General features: G+C 41.5%; 1 protein-coding gene across 2 annotated transcripts in view; it reads left to right on the top strand.

Annotated features, from left to right (window-relative positions):
* Positions 1-12954: 12954 nt before the first annotated feature.
* The window catches only part of LOC119859190 (contactin-3), a 253218-nt gene continuing 244824 nt past the window's right edge, over positions 12955-21348 (top strand). The window contains exon 1 of one of the 2 annotated variants that reach the window (XM_043518954.1): positions 12955-13221. The gene's annotated coding sequence lies outside the window, so the exon portion shown is untranslated. The remainder of the gene's footprint in view (positions 13222-21348) is intronic. The other variant, XM_038410988.2, reaches the window with a different exon arrangement.

Here is a 21348-nt window from a genome sequence, read left to right as displayed (position 1 = left end):
GAATAATCAATTGTACAAATACAAAATGGGAAATGATTGCCTAGGGTGAAATACTGCAGAAAAGTATCTGGGGGTTATAGTGGATCACAAACTAAACATCAGTCAACCATGTGATACTGGTACAAAAAAGGGAACATTCTAAATGTGTTAGCAGGAGTGTGAGAAGCAAGACCCAAGAAGTACTTTTTCCACTCTACTCAGCCCTGATAAGGCCTCAGCTGGAATTGAATGTCCAGTTCTGGGCCCCACACTTCAGGAAAGATGTGAACAAATTGGAGAAAATTTGGAGGAGAGCAATAAATATGATTAAAGGTCTGACCTATGAGGAAAGATTGAAAAAAAACTGGGTGTGTTTAGTCTAGAGAAGACTGAAGAGGGACATAACAGTCTTCAAGTATGAAAAGCTTGTTTTACAGAGATGGATGATAAAATGTTCTCTTTACCTACTGAGGACAGGACAAGAAGCAATGGGCTTACATTGCAGAAAGGGAGACTTAGGTTAAAACTTCCTAACTGTCAGGATAGTTAAGCACTGGAACAAATTACCTAGGCAGGTTGTAGACGCTCCATCATTGAAGGTTTTTAGGAACAGGTTAACACATGCAGGGAACTGGACTAGATGACCTGCTGAGATCCTTTCCATTTGTACATTTCTATGATTTCTATATATCCAGCTGCTTACCGTCAAATCTGCTAAGTGTTCTTGGATTTCAAGATCTAGAATCCTATACTTACTATTTTATTTATTATATTATAAGGGATAAGTGGATCACTTGAGAGCATGCTGCTTTTGCTTTTTATTACTGAAATGTGATGCCTATTGCTACTATTATTTTGATGCTAGACCATGGACAAGGAAATACTCAGCAATGCTTAAAAAAAATTGAGCCTAATATTCTGCTCTCAAGGCAGCTAGCTGAGAAACAGGCCCCTCTGGTTTTTATTTACTCCAGCAGGAGGTATTGCATTTGATTTATCAAGGCAATGTCAACTTGCTTAGAAAAAGCTCAGGGAGTCATGACTAGGGTACAATGGTTGTAATGGATACAGCATTTGAAAACTTTGCTTTCAAATTGTAAGAAGCTGAGAGGAAAATTTAAGAAATAAAGATAACAATCAATGGTGCAAACTGAGATTCCAACTCGCAATACCAGAAGCTGTTAGCTGCTGAGATATTGAATTGATGATCTGGAAATAACCTAAGATTAGGAAATATTAGGTTGGTGGGGCTCCTGAAGCCTTGGAGCCAAGATATTCTCTTTTCAGTGAATTATAAAAGGTGCCAGGAATGGTTCTCTACTTCTTCAACAATGTACTGTACTGTACATTCTGATTCATATCACACCCATGAGAAGGTCATTGAGAGACCTTATGCAACTCTTGTTCTAAAAAACAAAGATTTCAAATAATAATACTTTGGTTTTTATTGCACGTTGCAGCTGTAGGGCTTAAGAGCATTAATACATTTGAGCTTCACTGTACCCTGGGAGGTCATTATTTTCCCTCTTTTACAGGTGGGAAACTGAGTCACCATCATTGCATCACAGATGAGAAATTTGGGCTCATAATTGACTGAAAAGACGTGACTAGTCAGTAAAGTTCTATTGTTTACCTCCTCAGAGGTGAACAAGAATGAGGCCTAGAACAAGGTTAACCAATCAGATTACATATACGAATTAACTCTCCTGTTTCACTGAACTTCTCCAAACTATTATTCATCTTTCAGCTAATCATATACTGAATGAAATGAAAATTTCAGCTTCGCAGCTGGCTCATCAAAAATGAATAACAGATTTTAGGGATCTTCTAACTTTGTTTAAAGGGACAAAATATTGTACTTTTGTCTACAATGGATAGATTTCACTGAAGAAGACATTCAGAATATACATAGCGTCACAAAATTTGTGGCCAGAGTCACCAGGCAGCACTGTTATACATAGTCTTCCAGTTCAATCTTGGGAAGACACGCTGTGATGTTGTTTCTTGTTATGCAACATTCTGTATACAGGTTTTGGGAGAGAGAACTGCGTGAGCAGCTGAAGAGTTTGCTGTCTGCCTTGGTCTCTGATTAGAGTTAATTCTTGAGGCAGAGTTGCTGTCTGGGAACCAGGCATTGGTGATGTTCTGAGATTCCTGAAATAAGGAATTGTCCTCCATGGTGCTTGTGACCACATCTGTTCCAAGACTGGTGCATATGTATAAATAAAGCAAGTTACATTTAGAGTGCATCACTGATTTCTCCTCCACTGGGAAGTTGACCTCAAACTCCTGACATCTGCTAACAGTGTGGCAACACTATTGTCAGGAGAAGGGGCAATTAGATACTGATTTAATTTGTTGAGTGTCAAGATTTATTGTTGGTAATTTTATTTCGTGTCTCACAAATTTGGCTTGATATCCACTATAGCATATTTAGCATGAGACTGAAAAGTAGGGGTCTGGAATATACCTTGTTTTTCCTGCTAGGTTAAGGTTAAAGAGTGGAGTCCAGACTTACAATATACCACTATTTTCCACATGGATGTTGCAGCTATTCTAGATAAAAACATTATTGCCACTGTGTTGGATGGGTTTTATATGATGATATAAATATGTCAATTAGTATTTCAATTAGCATCTGTGACTAATCCTTTTCTGATGCTGTCCCTACCTAAAAATCCAATAAAAATAAAGGGCCTGATTTTCATTTACACTAAAGTCCTATTACATCGTTCAGGCATTAGTTATACCCACTGTAACTACTTCTAGAACGGTGTATAGGGGCCTTTGTAGAAATGAAAATCAAACCCAAATATTTTTAAATGACATTTGTGTATGTTAGTACAACTTATGTCTACATGTTCAGATTACATCATTTTCATACTATGTTAACATCAGTGTTACATTTTTTCCCCAGACCTATCTTATGCAAAGTGTAGGAAAAAGGTATCATTTTTTTCTCATTTTGCATTATTATCTTTATGCCAGTAGAGGGCACAAATTGTTAAATCCCATTATTAATGTACCTCGGATGTGATGCCAAAAGCAAGTAGCTTTATAAAAATGGATCAGGAAAAAAAATCCATCATTCGTAATGAGCATTTCATGGAGTTTGACTGTATTATCAGTGAGTCGCTAATACCAAGAAAGGTTATTTGAATAATTTTACATTTCTGAACTGGTTGGGAGTTATTAGGGAGTTCACTACTATAAAGGAATATTTTGGGCTCTGGGATTAAAGTAAAGAAAGATTACAATAAAGAAATGGTAATAGCAACAATTAGAATAAGACCAATCACATTATGATTATAAAGCTATGAACATGCTTTGGCTGTTTTTAAATACTAAGTATTAGAATTTTTTTAAATGTATTTAAAATTATCTATAGCTGTATAGTACCCCTGTAAAGGGAAACTGATGCTAGTCTAATTTCTCACTGTGTTACTCCAGTTTGATCCCAGTGTACTGAGCCAGTGGTGAGACAGACCCACCGGACTTAAAATTGACAAATAAAATAGCAGTGTGGAATTTTATTAGTAGTGTATATTATGATGTTGTTTCTATGCTGTTTACTTTTGCTAAGTCTATAAAGAACACCACATTCAACTGATTAATGATTTAATTGCAGTTGTAAAGGAACAAAGTAATTAACACAAAGAGAAGAATATAAAGTAGCATGGGGTTTTAATGAAATATAGTAAGTACACCAAGAGTTTGTTTTCTGGCCAACGTCTATAAACTTTTGAACATAGTTATGTGTGAGATTTCAGTGACTAGAAAACCTACTAATAGATTTAATCTAACTCTCAAACTGGAGACACTGTGTCTTAGCCAGCACAGTGCTTGCAAAAAGCCTAATGAAATTATTGAACAATGCATAAAACTGACAGCCCCAGATAGGGCCAACCTTGGTGGTAAGGTCATAAGAGGGATCAAAACAGCTAAAAGTATCAAGACTTTGCCAAATCATACTAAACAAGGATTAGGCCAAATCATTCTGCATTGTAGCAGGAATAGTACCAAGGGATCGTTGGCTTGGCAGTGGGCTTAGAATAGATAAGGAAAAAATACAGAAAGCGAGTGAGTAATGCATGGATTAGAGAATAGCTGGTTCTGGTAGATTTTAAGACTGTGCAAACTTTTGAAACTAATTTTTGGTTCACAACTTTGTGAACCTTTCTCCCCTGCATGTTCCTCACCTCTGGCAAAGAGGAGTAAAGTAGGGGAGAAAGAGAGATTTTTCTGGCTACTGTAGTTACTTTTTAAACTTTGCCAAGTGCCCTGCATAACTAGGAGCAGAGTAAGCCTCTTCATGGAGCTGGCGTCCAGAAAAAAACGGAATTTTCAACCTCTACTTTCTAACCCAGCTCATCACAACTTCCCCAAATCCCCCTGAAATTCCACATGCTATATCTCATCTCGAGGTAGAGGAGGTACCCTTTCTCCCTTCCCAGAAGGTAAGTTTGGAAATATAAGAAAAGGCAGTTTGAGTGCTTTATGCCTCTCCAGCAGCATACAGCTGATACAACTGTCTTAAACAGGTACCTGAGAATTCTTTAATATGGAGAATTATCTGGTGGTATAGGGTTGACATGACAGTTTCTATGCAACCTCCTTACAGCCCCTAATATAGGGGTCACAGCTGGGAAAAGGAAAGGAGTGGCCAGCCAAACTACTGTATCCAGTCTGTCGTTGGCTGCTGAAATGGCCCTTTACCATGGTTGGGGGGCCATTACCAACCAGTGTAATTGAGAGGAGCCCACAGGCTACACTAGTTTGTGCCTGACCCTCGGCCGGCACCTGATGGCCCCATGATCTTGGAGAATATTTACACCATTTTTTAACGGTTAACAAGCTTTTTCAATCTCAATGTCTATGGTCATTAAATAATTATTGTCTAATTTCCCCCTCTATTTGCATAATTTCCAGCAGCTGTGAAAAATTATATAGATATGGGGTGGAAGGATAAAGCCTATCATTTTGTGCAAGTATGACCCCTTAAATTGATATAAATTGAAAAAATCCTTTAAAATAAATATCAATATTGCCTGTTATATATAAAACAAATTTTGCCAAGCCTAATTATTTTATACGGCTAAGTAATTATGGTGATGTGTAAATGTTTGTAAATGTGACTTTCCATGACTGGCATGGATTCTGGCATAAGTTTTACACCAAATACATAGTGCAGGAAGCAGGACATTGTACCAAATGAGTGGGTGGATGATGGAAGGTATTCATTAATCAGGAATACCTTGAAATCTATGAGATCTTTCCATTAACTTCATCAACTTTTGATCATGACCCAATGGCCTAAATTTCCAAAGAAACAATAAGATGGAAGGCAAATTTTATGGCCTGACAGCAGTAGGAGAAAAATAAACCAGTCTAAAAGGGAGCATTTAAGTTTGCTCATTCTCCACGGAAGAAGTGGAAGTTAATGTGCTTTTAAAAACCATTTGTAGAGAGTACTACAGTGAATTGGAATTGGAAGAGTGGTTTGTAATTGGATTGTGTTGACCATTTAAATGTAACAAGGAAAGTGACACTAAGTTTAAAACAGATATTCATGAATGCTGGTCAGAGTTCAGGGTGCAATTTCCAGTTGGAAACTCAGTTTGCAGAATTGGGTATGTCCTCTGTAGGGAACATGTATTATCTTTTGAGATTTTTCTTGGATAATGTTTGTTTTAAGTCTTATATTAATTCCCTTGTTTTTTAAGGTGTGTGTTTGTTTGTTGGTGGTGGTGGTGGTGGAGGTGGTGGTGGTAGTAACTTCCTCACAGGTAATTTTTATTTTAATTTCCTAGGTATTTTTTTTTAATTACTGTATTTGTAATAATTTAGCTCCTGATGCACAGCACGAAAACTGCCCTCACTCTAGGATGCAATGATGTTTGACACATAGGTCATTAATAACCCACCTTCCTTATTATCTCGGTTGAATTAGTGTCTGGATTTCCCTGATGTTGCCTATAAACTCCTTTTGCACCAATGAGGCAATTTGTATCGGTTATTACTGGCACAGATTTGTTTTTCTTTTAACTGTATAATTTTCAGCATTATTAAAGCCTGATTCAGAAAAGCCTACCTAATCAGGACAGACTAAAGTATATATTTCTATAGGGATGAATTTAAGTACAGGCTTAAACATTTTCCTGAATTGGGCGTCCTGGTTCCCCCCTCTTGCATCATTTATTTCTAGATTATAGGCCAGAATGGATCATTGTGATCATCTACTCCAGGGATTGGCAACCTTCGGCACACTTCCCACAGCCCCCACTGGCCTGAGACGGTGAATCGTGGCCAGTGGGAGCTGCGATCGGCCGAACCTGCGATAAACAAACTGGCCCGGCCTGCCAGCGGCTTTCCCTGACGGGCTGCGTGCCAAAGGTTGCCAATCCCTGATCTGCTCTGACCTCCTGCATAACAGGCCACAGAACTTCCCTGAATTGATTCTTGCTTGAACTAGAGCATATCTTCAAAAACATCCAATCTTGATTTAAATTACTTCCAATGGTTAATTTAACCTGAGAATTTCTCTGGCACCCATCTAATTTGGGATTAATGCTGTTTTTCATTTCAGGTGCCCATTGCTCAGCAATATTTATACTCAGCATTGTCTGAGTATCATATGTATATGGATGAAACAAAGTTTAGATTTAACTGTTTTATGCCTTTTGTTTCAACCTCTTTGGAACAGCTGAGGTATTTAATAATGACCTTCTTGATGTTACTACCTGGATTTTCTAATGTTAAGAACTCTACCACATTGCTGTAGCACCATTCAGTGGTTGCATGAGAATAAAGGTGCTGTTTAATATGCATCAGTAGTGATTAATTGCTTGATTGGCTGAATTGATGAAGAAATCTCCCCAATGCTTATATCCCCCAGTGACTGCATTGGTTTTGATAAATCACCTGCATGTGATTGATAGTTCTCAACTCACTCTCAAGTCTACCTTTTAATATTTAGCATTTCACATGGAAAGAAGCATTGCACAGGTGCAGAAATACTTATAAAAATAAGGTTCCTGGTAAATGCTTTTTAGTATAATGAAGAGTCAGTGAATATACAAGCATGGTAAGCAATTTTCCCTCTAATTTTTGACAGGCTGTGTGGGCAAAAAATTTCTTCTGTGCAAATTTTTGTGCATGCGGTGTTTCGCCGTGTGCACGGGGTTTAGGATCTGTGTGCACGCACACATGCGCACAGCTTAGAGGGAACAGTGGTGGTAAGAACAACCACGCTGAATACAATCACCTAATGACATCGATCATACTCAAGAGTGTGTTGCTTTTTAAGAATAATTCTTCACCGATCAGAATTTACTGACCACCAATCTTTACCTGCAATGGCTGTCCACAGCTTTCCTTTCCTGCTTTCCAGCCCTGCACAATAAGCCCTGCAGAAGAATATTTTAGAAAGATATATAGTCTGAGTCCTTATGCCTTCTTAAAAGAAATGGTGAGGGAAGACGAATACTACATAAAGCAGAAGTTTCTCTTACTAACATATGGTATCGCCTCTCTCCTTTTAGAACTTCAGTATATCCCTGTGCCATTGTCAATACCAACTGCTCTAACAATATGGGCTGCATTTTTGCAGAAATGGAGCCATTAATCCAGAAAAAGTCCTGTATTCAGTAAACAGTTGGATTATTTAACTGTTACTCCACTAGCACAAGAGAAGAATAAAAGAAAAATGGAATTTTGTAATAAAACCTGTTTTACTAGATTAGAAAAAAATCATATGCTCTTTCCTCTAGCTTTTAAGGTTGTTGTAAAATGTCTGTCCCTTCCACAGGCTTGCCAGTCAGCCCTAGATACTAAGTTTGTTTCTGCTCAAGGTGGCCAATTAAGAGCAAATGCTAAGAACTGATTCCTGCATTTTCATAGATAAGACGATTGCAGGTAGAAACTCTGGTATGTAGGAAATGGATCATATTTTAATGCGTAATATCTGCTGATCTGATTAACCCCACATGTTATAAAAATGAGTGTTTGCTAATGTACAAATAAAAATACACAAGACACCTAAAACTTTAGTGTGGTTCTCTTTCAGTCACTTATTCTTGATAACAAATGCTATCCTCCTCTTCTCTCTCCCATAGTTCCCCGATTGCTTTTAAATTTCCATCTAACTACACATTAAATCATCCCACCATTTTAATTTTCTCTCTCCATGAGTTCAAGATATTGTATATCAGTTTGCAATCACTCAGCACTTAACCTTCCTATTACCATTTTCTTTCTCTGCCATGCTCTGCAGTACAACTGCACGTCATTCACACCCTTTCATTATTTTCATATTAGTCATCCTGGTCTGATCCAGGCCCTTTCTACATTTGGACCAATTTGCACCAATATAACTGATAGTTATTACTTTTGCGCAAACCCCTAATGGGGGGATGCTACACGAGGGCAAGGCAGGGCTTATACTGGTGCAGTTTAATTCAGTACCATAATGAATTTCCTTATCCTACTGTATTGGCCTTTCATTAGCCTTCCCCTCTTACTTCCGCACCCCTGTTACAATCACCGGTTCAGATGACCCACTGGTTGCAATGATGGAAGCACTAGCGGAGACAACGGCATAGGATTTTTCAAAAGGCCTCACCCAAGGTGGGATTTTCAAAAGTGCTCAGCGATGGATGGCCTAATTCTCCTGTCACTGAAGTTAGTGGTAACGTCATCAAGATGTGTACATTCAACATTCCAATCTTCTTTCCATCGGCCACTGAAGACACTGATGACAATATGCTCTAGTAATACTTGGTTTTGATAGAGAATACATAGTCTCTACTTTCTGCATGCTGTTGTAAATACCAGCTGGGTAAGGCTTTGCAAAAATGGGCATCGCTGTGATTTAAGGAGATGAAAATTTCTTAAAAATTAGAAGACTTCTACATGTTCGATACAACACGAAAAACAAACAAAAAACCCAAGACAGAGAGTGCAAGACTTTCAAACAACATTGTATTTGGAGCCATTGATTTAACCGCAACCAGAGCCTTGTGTATTTTGTTGGTAACTTAGCATGCGTATATAGTAGCCCTTTCCATCCACCGGTCTCAAAGAGCTTTACAAAAAGTGTTACCACCCACCATCTCGCAGATGGGGAAACTGAGGCATTGAGCAGTAGAATCCCACATTTTCAAAAGTGGCCTTTAGTCTCCACATGGAATGCCAGATGTTGAGCAACTCAGAAGTAAAGGCAATAAATTTTTCTCTCTGAAGCATCAGCCACTGTCAGTCTAGTGGTCCAGGATCCTCTCACAGAGTTTCTGTTTCCATTTTTGCCAATGGATTATATATGATTTTTGTTGGGGGAAAATTAGGTTTGGGCACTAGGAGGGGGAATTAATTAATCAGTGCTTCTGTCAATGGAGGAGAGATTGGCATATGAGAGGGGGAATATGGAAATGGCAACTGGAAAAAAGGTTGTGAGCAATTTTCATGTGGGGAATCGTGGCAGCTGTGAACTTTTGTCGCTCAGATATTTTGTCACTGGAAGTGCAGTGTACCCCTGAAGACTGAATAGGTTTTGTGAAAAGTGGATGATAGGAGTAGGTAGCAGGAATCCCTAATTCCAGTGGCTGAGTGCATGGGGCAGTGCATGTTCTACTGGTGGTGTTACAGCCTACAGGCTGCAAATCTTGGGAGCATGGTGGGAGGAGAATCACATGAAATCAGGAGAGCAAGCCATAATGTGTGTGTGTGTGTGTGTGTGTGTGTGTGTGTGTGTGTGTGTGTGTGTGTGTGTGTGTGTGTGAGAGAGAGAAATGGAGTCTACAAACCCCATAATGAACATAGAAAGTGGTGAGGGGGGAGAGAAGAGTCTCTCCGTTTACAAGCACACAGCTGATGCGAAACTCCGTGCTGGCGCACCAATCAAGGGGCAGAAAAGCCGAGAGAGCCGCGGCAGCAGGCTGCCTCCAAGAAAACAGGAGACATCAGAGAGACGAAAGCCCAAAAGTGAGGGCGACAGGCGGAAGGGAAGTGAGGGGCCAGGAACGACCGATGAGAGCAGAAGGAAGGGCAGTCAGGAGAACTGAGGCCCCTTGAGAAGTCCACCCCAAGAGGCGGTGACAGGACAAGTGTCATTAAGGAATGCTTTTGTTCAATATACGTTAATCTATGGCAATAATGGATGTTAGGGGGAGTTTTTTTTTTAAAGTTGGTCTCACTAAGCAGACATTTGGGAGGTTCTTGGCTGAGCTATTAAATGCTGACACACCTATACCCGTCAACTTTCACCTTGCACTCAGGCTGGCTTTCCTTGTAAATCGAAGCTAATTTTTGTTGCCTGTTTACTTTATGGGTGGGATAATTAGAAAGCAACACTAGTCTGCATGTCTGCATATACAAGTTCTGAGATGTTTCAGAGTAGCAGCCGTGTTAGTCTGTATTCGCAAAAAGAAAAGGAGTACTTGTGGCACCTTAGAGACTAACAAATTTATTGGAGCATAAGCTTTCGTGAGCTACAGCTCACTTCATCGGATGCAAGTTCTGAGATGTGTCTAAAGTGACTCTTGAATGACTGGTGGAAATGAAAAATTCATTAGGATGCAAGGAGTGTAGGACATTCAATTATGTTATCGTTATTATTAAACATTTAAATTAATGGTAGCATTTAGAACGCCCAGACCGTAGAAAGGCACCATGGAGTTAGGTGCTGTACAAACACACATGAAAACATACTATTCAGCCTCTAAGTGTTCACAGTCTCTGAAGTGGTTACTTTCAACAATAGGTAGTTGTCTTGGGGGGAGGGATAGCTCAGTGGTTTGAGCATTGGCCTGCTAAACCCAGCATTGTGAGTTCAATGCTTAAGAGGCCCATTTAGGAATGTGGGGCAAAAATTTGGGGATTGGTCCTGCTTCGAGCAGGGGGTTGGATTAGATGCCCTCCTGTCCCATCTAAGCCTGATATTCTATGATTTTCTTCCCTCTGCATCAGTATTGAATCAAAGCTCTAGTGTTACATTAATGGACACTGTGATGTTACCTGAAGGTGCTGGTTTTTTCTCTAAACTGTAATACCCAGGCCTGACCACCTGTGGCTATTACAAGATCTCACGGGACTTTGTGCAAGTATAAGAGAGCTAACGCCAGCAAGTAGGCCAAAACTCCAAACTAGGTAAACATATTGTGCCCAGGGAAAATTTAGCCTGACGTTGTATGTGTGTGTGTATGTATATATATATAAAGTAAGTCTTCCCTTCCCCTCCTCTATGTGATCATTATGTTGTAGTGTGTGGGGGACCAGCAGTGTGGGGGACCATGCAGCCAGTGTGTGGGCCCATAGACTGTTCAGTGATCACGGGGTGCCTCAAGGTGCTGGTAAGAAAACTGTTTAACGCTGTGCCTGGTTCCAGTGGGCTGTGGCTAACAAGACCCTCATAGTGCTCTGCCCTGGCCCTCTGGCAGGGAAAGCTCAGCTCTTAAAGCCACAGTCACCACAGGGTGAAAAGCATTATAGAAAAGTGATTACTGTTAGTTGTATAACACCCTCCCATGCATCCGATGAAGTGAGCGGTAGCTCACGAAAGCTTATGCTCTAATAAATTTGTTAGTCTCTAAAGTGCCACAAGTCCTCTTTTTCTTTTTGCGAATGCAGACTAAGACGGCTGCTACTCCGCAACCCTCCCATAGGATTTCTAATGGAAAAGGCGGCTCAGCCTTAATTACAGGCACCATTGCTATAAAAGCATCATCAGCCCGAGCCCCATTCCATAAAACCTCCATCCAGCTCCTACAGGGAGGTGACACACACGAACGTGATTTTGTTTTCTTCCCCCCCGGGGCGACAGCCCAGAGCTTCGATGGACTTTTTATTTAATCCTTGAGGAGTCCCCGGTTTTTGTAACGATCGAGCTTCCCCTCGGCTCGGAGTCTAGGAGCGGAGAGTCCAGACGCCAGCCCAACAAGGCCAATCTCCTTCTGGCACCCGCAGCCCTTCCCTTCTTGCTCCTGTCCACACGGCACCCCGTTGGCGAGCGCCGTGGGTTCGCTATTGCGCCGCTAAATGCTAGCAACGCTTCCCTCGCGCCGCTGCCGCCGCCCTTGCAAGCGCCTCGAATCCCTCCCAGCGCTCATCCGCTTTTGCCAGAACACGCAAAGCGAACGAGGTTTCATTTATTTATTTATTTATTATCTTGCAGGAGGCAGAGTCTCGTTATTGCCCCCGCCCCTCCAAATGTGCAGCCAGGGGCTCAAAGGCATTAACCCTCTTTCTATGTGAAAACAGCGGTGCGCTTCTTTTCAAGTCTCTTCTCCCTGCCGAAGGAATACAGGGGCACGGCTGCTGGGGGGGGGGGGGGCAACCGGGGTAAGGAAAGACCGTTCTGGACTGCGGGGGGGGGGGGACAGAATGATTGGTACCCCGGAGGGAGGGGCAGGCACCCCCCCCCCCGGTGGAGCACCGGATGGTCCCGCTCTCCCTGTTTACAAGGCGGAAGCGGCGGGGTGCTCACGTGGCCACAGCGCGAGCCCGGAAGGGTGATTTCCGTAGAGAGCAAAGCAAGGGGCTCGGAGGCAATGGCGTGGCTTTAAAAACAAGCAATCGGGGGGGGGGGGGGTGCCCTCCGGCAGCGGCGGTTGCTGATGATCAAACGAACGGGCAGCAAAAGCAACGGCTTCCTTTCTCTGCCCCCCCCCATCTCTGCCCCCACCCACGCCGCACCGGGAGAGCAAGCAGCGCGAAAAGACGCAGAGGGCGGAGACGCCCGCAGCTCAGCCAGCCTGCGACGGGAAATACCCGGGGGGCGAGCTCGTGAAAGGCGCGGGCAAGATTTTGAGCAGTTCCTGCCACCCGAAGCCCGCCCCGCGCCCAGTTCTCCCCAATCCGCCGAAGTATCTTCATTGGAGGGCCCTTTGCACACCCCCTTCAAGCGGGGGGGGGGGGGCGGCAGCTGCCGTTTCCAGGTTCCTTCACCCCCCCCCCCAGGGATCCATCCTCTGCCGACCAGGCGGCTGCAGCAGCGGGGCGTTTGCCCGGCTTCTCCCCGGACCCCTCGCCGCCGTGTGGGCGGTGCACCGGGGGGCCTACGCCGAGCCTGCCTCCCCTCGCAGGGGGGGGCCCCCGAAGCTCCGGCGGGCGGGGGCTGCTCGCCGGGGGCGGGGTCGGTGCGGGTTGGAGGCGCCCTCGCCCCGCCCCGCGCGGTGACTGAAGGGCGGCGCTCGGGGCTCCGGCGGGCGCCGCAGGATTACACGCCGCTGCTCCCCGGGACCCGCCGAGGTAGGTGGGGGCTCGCTGGGGGACAGCGCCGGGCCGGGCCGGGGCGCAAACTTCGGGATCCCAAAGTTGGGCTGGAGCCGGCCCATGCCCCGGGGCGCTCGCTTCGCCCTGGCCAAGCAAGTTCCCCCGCCTGCTTCTCTGGCCGCCTGGTGCGGCGGCGGCGCCCCCCCCGCTTTGCAGCCGCTCCTTGAGCCGCTTCTGCCGGGCTCGCCGCAGCCGGGGGCTCGTCTCTTCTGTCTCCCGCGTGGGGCAGCGCGCAGGCTCGGCTGGGCAGGACCGAAACCCGCACCTTCCTGCGGGCAGAGCCCCCCCCCCCCGTATTTATTTTTGTTTGTCCCCCCCCCCCCCTCCGCCAAACTCGAGCCTCAGCGGGGGAAGCTCTCCCCGGCGCTGTATCAATGCCGCCTGGGGGTGCTCCCGTCTTCTCATCTTCTTCCCTCCTCCCCTGGTGTTCATATCTTTACAGATGTTAAAAGGAAAGGAGGACTTGTGGCACCTTGGAGACTAACAAATTTATTAGAGCATAAGCTCTGTATGCAAATGCATCCGATGAAGTGAGCTGTAGCTCACGAAAGCTTATGCTCTAATAACATTTGTTAGTCTCTTAAGGTGCCACAAGTCCTCCTGTTCTTTTTTGCGGATACAGACTAACCCGGCTGCTACTCGGAAACCTTTCAAAATGTTAAGTTCCTGCGTTGCTATGGTTAAAGCAGAGCTGTAAGGAGAACAGGGATTGCTGAGCTTGGGGTGTAAGCAACGGCAAATGAAGTTTTGACACAGCTACAGCTTTGTGAGCGTTAAAAGCATGAGGAGGAGAAGTTTGTAACGATCCACAGAAATACTTTCAAGGGTAAGAATGAGATCAGAAAATCTGACAGGTGCAGTGAGTAAATTAATCACAGTAAAATAGATTTATAAAGAATTAAGTGGGAGACCGGTGCACCAGAGCCCTGGCTGTGTCATCCCAACAGAGATCAGTGTCACACATGGATTAAAACTCTGATTTGGATAGAGATTATAATTAGTAAAAAGAAAAGGAGGACTTGTGGCACCTTAGGGAGTAACCAATTGATTTGAACATAAGCTTTTGTGAGCTATAGCTCACTTAATCAGATGCATTCATCCAATGAAGTGAGCTGTAGCTCATGAAAGCTTATGCTCAAATAAATTGATTAGTCTCTAAGGTGCCACAAGTCCTCCTTTTCTTTTTGCGGATACAGACTAACACGGCTACTATTTGGAAACCTGTCATTATAATTAGTATTAACCAGTAATTCATAGGCTCTATGTTGTTTAGAGGTTTTATTTTTTCAATGACCTTTTGAAAGGACCATGAACCTTTATTTAAAAAATACTCTGGAGTTATTTTTCCACTGTGCCAAGCTAAACACATTACTGAAAACTAAATAATTACTTTTTTTTTTTTTTTTTTTTACAAAATATGATGCTGTATATGATTTTGTATTCAAAATCGGATGCATCCGATGAATGCTTATGAAAGCATTATGCTCAAATAAATTTGTTAGTCTCTAAGGTGCCACAAGTACTCCTTTTCTTTTTGCGAATACAGACTAACACGGCTGCTACTCTGAAACCTGTCCTAGGTTGTACGGTCATCTTCTTTAGCAACAGTGAACTGTGAAACATAATGCTGCTGTTCTGGCTGAACTGGTCTTTGTTAGTTTCACTAAACAAATGTCTTTTCTTTTACTTCTGCATGCACTACAGCAAAGAGGTTTTTCATGTTGTTTTTCTTTCTTTAGAAGTTGTGTGTTTGGAATGTTTACAAATTATATTTGCTACAGCACCAACCTACTCCTGCAGGGATACAAACAAGGGGTAATATTTTCAAAACTGCCTGTCTGATTTAGGAGCCTAACTTTCAATGAGTCTTAGGCTCTTTGGTGCCTAAATCATTTTTGAAAATGTGATTGTAAAGCCCCAGTTCTGCAAAGTCTTTAGCAAATGCTTAATATTAATTATTATTGTGACAGCCCCATTCAAAAATACAATAGCATACATTTATAGAAAAACTTCAAATGTTTATTTGCATTTAATTGCGCTAAAGTTTCTGTTTTGTTTACAACTCATTCTTGTACGTAATTTCAGTGTATTCAGTTACTAAAGTTAAATTTCTCCTATTTTATTAAAAGATCTGCTCAGTCGTGTTCTGAAGTGCAAAGCATTGTTTCAATTCTTATAGTGAATGCTTAAAATCCACTAACAATTGAAGGGCCTCAATGTGTGAGTTGCTTTACCCCACTGTCTTTCTCGTCAATGGGAGATGAGGGTGTTTGGCATTAGAGCTAGTCCAACATTTTCAAAATTCCAATGAAACTTTTTGCAAAATGTCTGTGAAATCTTCCACACAACATTCCTTTGTTTTTTGATCAACTTATAGAATGGCTGAAAATTTTCAAAAATTTTAAATATCAGTGATTTTAATCCGGTTCTACTTAGCATCCGAGGAATATATATGGCACCTCTCAGTATCAGGTGTTAAATACACAATATTGTTCAGTAGAGTCTCATTAATTATTTATTGGATCAAACTTGAACAAATACACTTTCTTCTCCTCATACAAACTTGCTCGTTTATTTCTATCACGGGGTTGCAAATTTTTTTTTTTTAAAGACCTCCACCTTCAAACATGGAGAATCATAGGACTCACCCATGTTGCCTAAACAACTTGCAAGATATTACAGTAATTTTACACAACATTTTAGCAGTTAGAGACAGAAGACTTTGATTCATCTAGTCCATTTCTCTTCCCATGCAGAGTTGTTCTCCACCATAAACTTTTAAAGCATTTGATTCAGTTTACTGTAGTTTGGCTGTTCTTTGCAGTTGTGGACTTGCTGCAGTGGTGATGCGGGCAAAGGCTTTTTGAGCTCTCTGCAGTTGAAATTTAGATTCGGATTCATCTACAACAGCTTGAGCCAGTGGTGAAGTCCCAAGAGATCTGTGTTGTGTGCTCACCACTGCTGCTCGTGGTCCAGACCCCCAACTCAGGGCTTGTCTACACAGAGCAGCAATGTGCATTATGGGGTAGGGGTATTATTTCTGAAGGGCACTCAAATGTTGCCCATTAATTGGTCTGTGCAGACCTTGTTCGTGCGCACAAAAAGTTCCCTAGTGCACTTTAATGTAGTACTGAAACAATACTACATTTAAGCACACTAGGAAACCTTCAGTGCGCACCAGCAATTTCTGTATAGACCAATTAATGTGCAACATGTTAGTGCATTTTAGAAATCACCCTCCCGCATAGGGCATGTTATCCCGCCATGTAAACAAGACCTTAGTTTCAGTTTCCACCTTATTAGACCATCTGTGATATTAGCAAGACCTATAGATATACTGACCTGCATGTAATCTGTTTGAGACTTGTCCTACTACCAATGACAGAGGTGGTACCAAATGCACTGTATTCAACATATGCTGTTTCACTCAATGTGGAGTGTCCTGGTTGAAGCTTTGTAGATAGTTGAAGTTATATAGGAACTCAGAAAAACATCAGGAACTTGAAGAGATCAAGTAGTCAAATGAATTGGAAACTTGTTACAAGAGAAATGTAATCTTCGGCTCAAATTATGTGCCAAGTTTCAGGCCAGAGTGATTTGATTTCTAACTTTTTTTTTTTTATAGACAAGTAGAAACAACAAATAAGGGTTTATAATGGAACTGCTGACAGAATTTTATAGCATTGCAAATGGTGTTGCTACTCTGCATGCAAACATTGCTAGAAAGTTATTTATTATGCAAGAAGCTTTGTTGCAAAGGAGTTTGGGACAGATACTTTTAAAAGGCACTTTTGAAGGAAATATTTAATAGATACGTATAATTCTTATTGAAGAAATAATATTGAATTGAGAACCTATTTAAGGGGACCAATTCTTTTTGCATCTGTGTATTTGAGGGCAGAATTGGGGTTTAGATGAATTACACTGATTCTGTAATGGTTCTGTTCAAAGCTATTAGGAGATACAAATATTTATAATTTATTGACTAGTGCATTCACTGTGGGCTAAAACTAGATATGCAGAGTTCATAACCTGGGACAAACTTTATTTTAGCCAAATGATTTTTAAGTGGCATTTTAATAGGAGTAACAAAGAAAAGCACTTCTTGTTTTTAGATGAATTTGTGCATTCCTATAACTGAGAAACACTTTGATGTGGAGCGTAATGTAGCATCTGATTAGTATAAGAGTCTATTTTTAAAAATATGGTGTCATAATAATACCTAGCTTTTCTATAGTGCTTTTCATCAGTGTATCTCAAAGCACTTTCCAATCTTTAAATGTCATATCTCTGAAAATTCTCCTTGAAGTCAATGTAAATGTAAGGGCTGCAGACGTTAGCCTAAAGATTTTTACTATATTGGATGTGAATGTGTGTTGGCAGCTCCAGTTAATGGGTTAACTGGATCTCTGACCTCTCCTGGTCTCTGAGTGTGTTCCCCTCTGGTACTGCGCCTCTAGTTTTCACCTTTCTTTTTGGGGTGAAATCGCATGATTTTCCCATTGTCAGACTAGCCCTGGGCTGCATTCCACTGTGATTACCTCAGCAGGCTTGACTTCTCTTCAGTGCTTGTGCATCTGTTCCCTCAAAGAGCAAGGACAGTGGTAATCAGTGACCAGACAGCCTTCTTAAAGCAAAATATTATTTATTTAGAACGAAACATAGAGAAAGCAGATCTTAAAACAACAAACCAATCTGTGCGCCTAACTGCCTCTTCCTAAGGCTTACTCTCTAGGTCTAGGTCTTCAGACACCTATTGCAGAGTCTCTTGGTGTGTCGGTGTGTCCCTCTAGACAGCTCCTGACAGATGACCCCCATCGTCTTCTCCTGAGAGGGCTTTTTAATTGTTTAGTGTCCAGCCCAAAGGGACACAGCTATTTAGCCAGTCTGGAAGTATGCCCTTGCTTGTAATTGCTCCCCAGTGTTTGTTGGGAGGTTTGCTTATCTTTATCTATTGTGTATCAGGTCATGTTGCTCTGCTGCAGTGCTAATATGGACTGAAAGCTCTAGCATTACAGCTGCAGTGGCTCAGTTAGTCCTCTCAGTTCAATCCCACAAAGTAGGTTGTTTGAATAACTGCTTGTTTGCAGAAATAATGCAACCCAATGGGTTTTATCAGTGTGACATGAATGTAACGTAGACTTGCAGGTATTAGAAACATTAAACTCCAATTTGCACATAAAAACGTTGCTATTCTAAAAAAAAAAAAATAAAAGGGAAGTGATGAGATTACCACTATTCTTGTTGTGTGTGAGGAACCTATAAATGTAGGGGGAAAGGGGAAGAGGTAGAGTCATTGGTTATCAAAAGAGAGTGTGGCAAATGGGTGGAGAAAGCTCCTCATTGGATATCAGGAAGGGAAGTGAGTGGAGTTGTGGATTCATTAGGAGATTGGGCTTGGTTTATTAGGCACTTCTGGAAGGTGGGAAGTCTAGTATCTGGTTTTATATAATGCTAGTTTGATTGTCCACATTTTTCCAGTGTTCCCAGTGCTATACTATATACTAGGTGGTGATTTCTTATTCAAACACTAGTAAGGGTGGAATCTGCTAATTGATATTGCAAATGGATGACTCCAGATTGCATGATTGTATCTGATTCAATGTGCCTAAAGTTAAAAGAAGAAATAGTAAATAGTTTAATGAGTGGAATGATGTAATGAAAATAGATAACTCTTCTAATGTAATTCTTTTGTTGAGAGTTTTTAAATAGTAAGATAGAACAGATCCATTTTCATTTCAAAACGTGTAGAAAACCTGTTTCTTGGGATTCTTCAAGACTTAATGTACTATTGCAGGAATCAGTCTACTGAAATGGAAAAGCAGAATAGGGGTTTTTATGAGTCTGTAACTGAAGTGTGTTCAGTGCCACCAGTATTGCCATCAAAACATACATATAATTTAAGTCCCTCTCCCAGACCTTCTAACAGATCTTCAATATTAAGTTCACTCAAGAACAGTCTCCTTCAAATGAGACAGAGGGAAAAAAAAGGTCAATTGGTGATTAGGCACTTAAAAGCAATTAAAAGGCCAAAACTTGAACTTGATAAGATTGAAATGATCTTTATGCCAGCACCAATGCCTTCATTTGATCATAAAATGTCCAGTCAAAGAAATTATTCAAGCACATCGCACGGGATATACTTTTGGGGTCAGATTTACACTCTCACATCCTGTAACAGGTGCTGTAAGTGAATAGAGGGAAAAGTTAAATGAATCATCACTGATGTTAATGCAACACATTTTACTGAACATAAGAAAGGACCAAATAATAGCTACGGGCATCCACACGGGGGGAAATCTAATAGTATGGATTCTGTGTGCCAAAAGAAAAATGCAGACTGTTGTGTCTAAACCATCCAAATCCTGACAAAATATTGACAAGGAAGACATTTTGTAGACATGATGACAAATGATAAGAGAACTCTCCAATTCCAGTCATCTTAAATTTATGATGTATGGATATGCAGCAGGTGACTTAATCCTGAGTACCAAGGAATACCTAACACAGCCCTAAGGCAAGCTGCAGGTCTTCCAGGATTCTTTTGCATGCACCAACTACTTCGTGGTTAGTTGATTGGAAAAAGGAAGAATAATATCCCAACTTCTCAATGCCACTTCATGGAACTCTTAGGTAGATTGCTTTTTTTAATCCGGAGAATATGAATATGTTGAAATTTGCACTGGGAAGGAGAAGAATTTAGAACATAGCACAAAACTTGCACAACAAGGGCTTCCTGCTAGAGCTACTACAATGTTTTTGGAAGGACTTGACAGATTACAGGCTGACATGACTTTCGCAGTCTCTGTGGAACTGTAGGTTGATCTAATTAATGACAGTGGACTGGAACCACACAGGGATAACCTTTTTTAAATAGCAAGCCAATTCGGAGCATTTATGCAGCCTTTCTGTTACTTACCCAACATGACTGATCCCAAATAAGAAGCTCATAGGTTGAGCTTAGAACAGGTAGAAGAATTAGAAATGTGGTTATCTTAATTTTTTTTAACATTCAGGAATAAAGATCTAGATTTCTAAAAAATCTAAAGCTGAAAAAATTTGTAGTACCATTTAGTGTTTTAAGCTATGTACTGTATCTTTAAAAAAACTGATGCCCTCGTCTAAAGGAATGCAGGTTACATAAAAAGAAATTTTCTTCCTACAGACAATGCATAAGGCTACTGCTCTTTAAACTATGTGTTTAAAAATAAATTACTGACTGATCACATAGTTGTTGTATTGTGCATTGTATCCACTCTAGTAATTATTATTCCTACCTCTTAACATTTAGAATAAACCAGAGACCGTTCCGAATTGTAGTCTGAATTTTCAAGAAGAATTCACCTTATGTACAACTGGATAATGGTTGATGATGATCCACACACATAATTCAGTGGGTTTATGGAATGTGAGTGGCAAAAAATGACTTCCAGCCACAAGGCTATGTGTCCCCAGTGTCTGGTATCTTCATGCTTCACAATCAGAGGAATAACTTGCTATGTGAACCCAAGAAAACAGGACATTGCAACATGGGATTCAAAAGATCCATGAGTGTATGTGGTTTTACGGGTCTTCCCCTCTCCTTCTTGTGGAAAACTTCAACTTTATGATGAAAAAAAAATAAAATAATTAAGTTTGGAAATGATGCCTTATGCCTCCCATTCTTCTTCATGAGCCAGGCTCGTTGGCTGGCTTATATCGCTCAGGATGATCAGGGACTCCCTTGATGCACCACAGCGGCCCAGCAAGCGGGAGAAAACCAATCTGCTCTGGTGACTCTACTATTTGGATTAGGAGCTGACCACCTGACTCCTTCCTGTCAGCACCTATTGCCTTCATACAGAAGCTTTCTTCCCCCATTGGGGCACTTAATGCTGCCTGCTGTTCCTATCTGAGCCTTTCCCCTACCTAAAAAGAAAAGGAGTACTTGTGGCACCTTAGAGACTAACAAATTTATTAGAGCATAAGCTTTCGTGAGCTACAGCTCACTTCATCGGATGCATTTGGTGGAAAAAACAGAGGAGAGATTTATATACACACACACACACATCCCTACAAACACACATACAGCCTTTCAAAACTGCCTTTCCCTTTTCCCCCCAC

This window comes from Dermochelys coriacea, chromosome 7 (assembly GCF_009764565.3).
Source record: "Dermochelys coriacea isolate rDerCor1 chromosome 7, rDerCor1.pri.v4, whole genome shotgun sequence".
In the NCBI taxonomy this organism is placed as follows: Eukaryota; Metazoa; Chordata; order Testudines; family Dermochelyidae; genus Dermochelys; species Dermochelys coriacea.
This window is presented reverse-complemented; position numbering and strand designations above follow the sequence as displayed.